At 35.3% G+C, this 6,809-nt stretch overlaps 1 protein-coding gene across 4 annotated transcripts in view; it reads left to right on the top strand.

Annotated features, from left to right (window-relative positions):
- The first annotated feature begins 362 nt into the window (after positions 1-362).
- Positions 363-6,809, top strand: part of LOC106870781 (chromodomain-helicase-DNA-binding protein 1) — a 62,115-nt gene continuing 55,668 nt past the window's right edge. For 2 of the 4 annotated variants that reach the window (XM_052973346.1, XM_052973343.1), the window contains exon 1: positions 363-1,120. The gene's annotated coding sequence lies outside the window, so the exon portion shown is untranslated. Of the gene's footprint in view, positions 1,121-1,199; positions 1,876-6,809 lie in introns of those variants that run through there. The other 2 variants (XM_052973345.1, XM_052973344.1) reach the window with 2 other exon arrangements.

The raw sequence follows: 6,809 nt of genomic DNA, 5'->3' as shown, positions 1-6,809 counted from the left end.
GTGATGGGCCACCATGACTTGTATGTTTACACTACATACATAGTAATTGTTAATTATACGAATAATATTTCCTTTTAATGTATTCCTAGTGATTTATTTTTTACAGACATTATACTTGTGTCTGTATACACACATTCCTAAGCAGTTCTGGACATGGTTTAAAATTATATTCATGTCAGTTTATAGGAAGATGGTCTAAAACCTGTGGTTCATATGTTCACTTCCGGGTCCATACCTTTAGGGTAAACCAGCAATTATCTAGCCACCCACTGGTTGTACTTGGGTTGCAGTGCCTTTGATCCAAAATGGGTTTACTGATCCCATTATTATGGCACTTTCGGTATTTTCAGACTTGTGAAGTGATGAAGATTATATATTTATTCATTGGGGACCATTTCATGATTCGTCTTCAATGAGTTTGTCTCCTTGAAGCAATGCACACTCAGAATATATCTTTAATGATTTATTAAATTGAGTCTTATCGTATTTGTTTTCCCATTCATCTACATCTACTTTCTGGATACACAACCTCAAGGGACCAAAAGTACATTTAAAATATGTTGGATAAAGGCTTCTGCTTGGTTCCTTGGCCATTGGCATCAATCAACAAGTTGGATTTTGCCCGCGTCTAATGGAGAATGTACAAGAGTTGCTTCTTGCTCCAGTATTGATGGCAAGCAGCAATTATTTTCATAGTATGTGCTAGACAGCCAAGTGATGAAATCTTCATTCTACACTAGGTGTGTGCATGCATGTATTATTACTATTACATGACTGAAAGCAAATACCACGTCACAGTCATAAGCTAGGCAGAGGGCTCCCCTGTTCAAATATACTAGCTTCTATCCCACAATTCCTTGGCTATTATCGTCGGACTGCTCGCCTGAAAGACAAGACGACTGAAACACACTCTGATACGTATACACACACACACACTCACTCCATACGCATACATACATTCTAAAGATGGCCGCCATATTTCAGCTTGCATCGACACGACGCTGCCTTACGACCGACACTTGCTGCTAAAGAAATACACCAACTTGAGCCGAAATTTTCAATCAACATTACTTCCAGCATCCCTATCTAGCTGATCGACTCACTTTTAGACCATTTCCAGGTAAAAATTGTGAAAATCTTAACATTTTATTCGCCATTGTGCAGTGAAAAGTAGAGAAAAAAATGGCTATTGTATTATAACATTGAAATTCAGAGCCCATCTTTCTTTTTCTATCTTACCCTCTCTCTTCCTGTTTTCCACCCTCTCTCTATCTCTATATGTCTGTCTCTCTCTCTGTTCCTATTACTCCATGTAAAAGCTTGTTGAGTGGCTGTACGACGTGGTAGTGGTAGTAGTAAACCGTGCGTAGGAAGGGAGGGGTAAAACGTTGCGTTACTCTCATGCTTCTTCCTCCCTCTTAGGCTAGCAGCAGTGAGAGTTGGCTTCCTCCTCCTCCTCCTTCAGTCAAGCCAATAAGTATGACGCTTCACTCATACTTCTACCTCCCCCTCCCTTGGATGATCTATTGATAACACATTTATTTATTTTTAAAAAAAGCTCGGATTAATTACGATTATTTTTTGTTTTTGACATTTTAATTGAAGAAAATAATCTTGGAATAATTTCCTTATCCACTTTTTGAGGATCGTTTTATGGAAAAAAAAAAAAATTAGTGTTCGCTGCTGTGGTGTGCCATTGTTCCGGTCGGTAGTTGTCGGCCATGATGTCTTTGACTACTGCAGTCGTCACAGTTTCCCATGTAATAATGTCATCATCATCATCATCATAACAATAATAATACGATTACAGTGAACCCAACAACACCGAACCAGAGAAATATTTAAAAAAAAAATAATAAAAAGGCCACAGAAGAGGTTTGTTTTGTTTTTTTTTTAGTTATGGATTTCACCCATATTTTTTGATACTACTACCACTGCTACCATTTATTCCATTAACAGCCTTTACTACCACACCTACTACTTTACTAGCTTCTTCTTCACGACCCTCAGTCACTCGGGTCACTTTGATTCTCGGGGAGGTTTCATTCATGTATTTTAAATGTATTCTCTCCACCGCTTCTTGTTCTCACTTTTTTTTCTTTTTTCTTGCTGTCCCTTTACATATGTCGCTTCGACCATTTCCACCCATTTCGCTTACCTGCTTTCTCTCTAACACGTGCAATCTTCTCAGAGCTTTATTTCCTTCTGTCCAATGTTTATTATACTTACAGGTGGGGAGGGAAAAGACCCTTTATTTCTAAATAGGTATTTAAATATAAAAAAAAACACGAATTTAATTTAGCTCCATCTCACTAGAGATTAAACTTCATTTCTATGTCCACTTCGTTTTAGCTTGTAAGGTGCAACGTTACGGCAGCTCCTTATATATATTGTATTTATCTATTTAATTAGGCTGGGGTAGCTTCTTTACAATTAATTAAGCTCGTATATTATCACGGGTGTCGCCTGTCTAATTATTTACCAAGCGCCAGGCTAGTCAGATGACTTTCATTCGACCTTGGATTTACTTGTCTTTTACACGTGGGACATTTTTTACTAATTTTAAATTTAATGTTTTCGGAAACTTAATTTAAAACATCACCCCAAATGAACCCTTTTTGTAATTTAATATTTCGTTTTAGAAATTTAACTTAGCTTTATTAAATAATTTTAATTAAAAATTTTTTTTCGTCGAATCTTCTACAGTGACTTAAATTTTAAAACAATTAGTTTTAAATTTGTAAATAAATATTTTTTTCTAATTTAAACTATTATTTTTAAAATTTATTTTATACTTACTTTCGAGTCACCCAAAGTTTATGAAGACATACGGTGTTGGTTGTTTTTATTTTTTTATTTACTTAATGTAGTTTAAAGTGCCTTGTGTTTATATTTAAAAGTATTTTGTATTTCCCGGTTATTTTATCCACGTGGTTTTGTTGATCAAAACATTGCTGTACAAACTCATCTGGTTTGGTAATTTATTCGGCCGAATGCAATCATAAATTAATTATTATTACAATTTATTAATTTTCTTTTTTTTTTTAAATATACAAAATAAATAGCTAAATTTATATTCATTAAATCCTGAAATCCTCGAATTTTAAATATTTATTATTGGTTTTCAAAAAATCGTATTGAAATTTTAGCTGAACTGTTAAATCTGTTTAATAGTGCATATTTGCTATTGAAATAAACAGGAATTGCTTTAGCTTTGCTGTATTTTACAAGTTAAAACGTAATAGCTAATATTTTATTGAATTTACTTTCATTTTGGATAGTCTTGGGCGTTTTCATATTTGTAAGGTGTAAGTGTAAACGAAATTTTAAGAAAATAGTGAAATAATTCTGATATCTTTAGGTAAGCCCCTTAAAAAAATTTACGCATACACTATGTTCCGTGAAATATCAGGATGGTGTGAAAACGAAAGTAGTAGTTTTATACGTGAACCTTTAATATCAAACACTAGAAACACAATTTCATTTTACGGGTTCTGTAATCTATTGATATTTTTACCAGATACAATCAAAGACTACCGTACGTGTTTTCCATAAAATCTATTATTAATCACATCACTGACGTATTTTTTTTAATACTTTCATAGCCTAGGCAATGCAAATGCTTAATCAATTTGTAAAAAATAGCAATTACAGCTTGGAAAGTGTTAAAAAGATTATGTTCAAAAAGAACTGGCAACATTTAATAATGCTGCCACGTATCTTGATTGGATTAGCGGACACCACCCGTTTTCGGCGTAACCCCAACCCTAAACACCGCGTGTGCGTATTCTTCACCTTCGTCCAAAAAGGTGGTGGCATCGCAGGTGTTCGAATTTACACGAGACCGACCTTATGAAAAGTTACACAGAAATACGTTTTAAAAAGGAAATTTATGAAAAAAGGTCCACGAGACGGACTACGAAAAGAAACACGGGAAACATTTTGAAAATGAAAATACGTAAAAGTTGCTTGTTGATAGTGAAACTCTATGATCGACCATATGTGTTTCAGAAGATAAGGCAAACAGAAGTTTTCTGTACTTTTAAATGCATATAGCGTGCAAAAAGAAAAAGAATGGACACTCCTTTATTTGCATGTGTAGTAATAATAATAATAATAAACAAACCCAATTGTAATTGCAACTCGAGGTTATGCCAACGTGAACTACCGGCTATAATTGTGTAATTAACCGAAGCCTGTGATATGAAACTTGTATAGGTTGGATACTTATTGAGGAATTTTGCAATTTCTAGTACCGAATTTTAATATATTTACAATAGCTGATATATTGAGAAGTACAACATTAATTTATCAACTCTGGAAATAGTTCTTCCATAATGATGTGAAAAATGTACGGTTTGTAGTGATTCAGGCTTTCGCTGTGATGATAACGACCTTCAACTTCCGGTTTGAGTCATGGAATAAAATAACACTGAATCATAAAAGAGTTAAAAGGCAACAAAAACATGGTTTTGTGCAATGCAAGGAAGTTCAGATGTTTTCTGTGACTGCTAGGTCACATTGATTTTTACGTCAAACCAGGAAACGTTGCCGACTTATTTCAAGGAGTGAGCTTCGTCAAATATGTTATCTTAACAACCAGGAAATGCTCAAATAGGTTTAACCGATTTTACATAATGTGTGCTAAAGCGTGATTTGACTTTTATTGAAATCACGTCGTTTATATAGAAAGAAATAAAATTTTCAACGTGTAGCGAGCCTGCAATTTGGTAGTCAGGTTTGCTTTATGTTGTTTTGAAAGAGACCTAATTTAGATGACAGACAGAAAAACCTTGCAAGATGCGATGCCTCTGGGGATTTGTACAGGTGCAGAAAGTAGCAAGTTGTACTACTTAATCCACTGGAAGTTGTCTTCAAAGAATGCAATGAATTGCATTTCTTGTTTACCCCATCGGCAACCTTTTATTCGTCGTTAAGCATGTGTCCATACTTCTACAACTTAGACGGAACTTTTTTTTTTTTTTTTTAATATTTGATAAATCAGAAACTGGTTCCTGTGTATTTGAAATTGTTGCTGATGTTACCTTTCTTAAAGGTACATGTGATCGTCGTTTAACGTCCATTTATTTCACACTTGTGTGGGTCAGACGGAATTTCTTGAAGCAGATTTTCTATGGCTGGATGCCCACGTTGTCACCAACTCTTCCCTGTTTCCAAACCAGCTAATATTTCCCCCATTGCTAGACATGTTTCCACAGAATATTGGAAATAAATGCCATTCATTTACAACTATCATATGTCATAATAAGGAGACACAATCACACACACACAGGACGGGTTTCTTTCAGTTTCCCTCTATGAAATCTACTCACAAAGCTTTGGTTGTATTGAAGCTAGAGCAGAAAACATTTGCCCATGGTGCTGCGCAGTGGGACTGAACCTGAGACCACAAACTTAGGATGCAAGCTTCTCAACCACAGAGCCATATCTCAAATGTAAACCATTCAACCAGTTCTTAATAGCTGTGAGGTTAAGAACATCTCTATCCGAACATTTAGTTCTGAATCCAATCCCAACACACAATTCCTTGTGCAAGTGGCTTCTACATTTTCAGATGGATAATAGAACCCTGTAGTTGTTGTTATGCATGCCAGCGCTTATCTTTGCACCAATCGAAGAACTTGTGTTGTTTATGTTGTGTTCCTTTGCTTTGAAGCTTAGCAGTTGCATAAACAGAGATCAATAAAGTAAGTGCTAAAATGAAATGGGGTGATTGACGTGAGAAATTGAGGCTCCAGCATGGCTGCAGTCCAATGACTGATACCAGTAAAAGGAAAAAAATGTACGTGACTAAGCAACAATGTTTCAAAATAGGATATGTGGGTGTCATGTTCAAAGATCTACACGGAACTAGTCGAAGCAGAGTATAGAGTTGTGGCTATTGGCCAAGTTCTAATTATTCTATAACTTTTAATTGATAGTCTCAAAGGCCCATTAAAGTACTCAAAAAACATTTGATGGGAAAACATTAGTCCAAAGTCAATTTTCAGAGCAAAGTGATTATTTTTAGCTTCTCTCACATAATTGTGTCTCGCAGCTAGTCACATCACCTTGGAAAAGTTGATTTACTGGTTATACCGTTGCCAGATAATCTATAATAGTACCATCACCAGGTTTAACATTTTAAAATACTTAAAATGTGGCTGACGTTTAGTGACATACCAATTCAGTGATTCTAACTTAAACACAGAATGTTCTCTGTGATCTGAAAGCACTTTAAATAGCCCATTGTTTTTGAATTCTAGAGCTTAGCTTTACTCGGAATTATCGGGTTGGGGGGGGTGGGTGATGCTCTCAACAGTAATAGTAAATAACTATAAATATTCAAAATAGTTTTAAGTTAATTTCATTAATGGAAATATGGAAAAATAGATGTACGAATTCTTTTGCATTATCCCTTTTCATGAGGTCTAGCTTTTGGGAGTATGTGCCTGCAGGCAAAGCTGCTTGGTAAGAAGTTTGTTTTCCAACCACATGTTTCCAGGTTCAATTCCACTGTGTGTCACTTTGGACAAGTGTCTCCACTATAGCCATAGGCAGGCCAAAAGCCTTGTGAGTGGACTGGGTAGATGGAAACTGAAAGAAGACTGTGTCTCTCTTTCTCTCATCATCCATTGGTCAGCCCGAGGCTATAGTAGAAGACATTTGCCCAAGGTGCCATGCAGTGGGACTGAACCCAGAACCATATGGTTCGTAAGCAAGCTACTTACTACACAGCCACTCCTGCGCCTATATATATATATATATATATATATATATAAATATATATATATATATATATAAATATA

This window comes from Octopus bimaculoides, chromosome 15 (assembly GCF_001194135.2).
Source record: "Octopus bimaculoides isolate UCB-OBI-ISO-001 chromosome 15, ASM119413v2, whole genome shotgun sequence".
In the NCBI taxonomy this organism is placed as follows: Eukaryota; Metazoa; Mollusca; class Cephalopoda; order Octopoda; family Octopodidae; genus Octopus; species Octopus bimaculoides.
The sequence above is the reverse complement of the archived record's forward strand: the minus strand, read 5'-3'. Positions and strand labels throughout refer to the sequence as shown.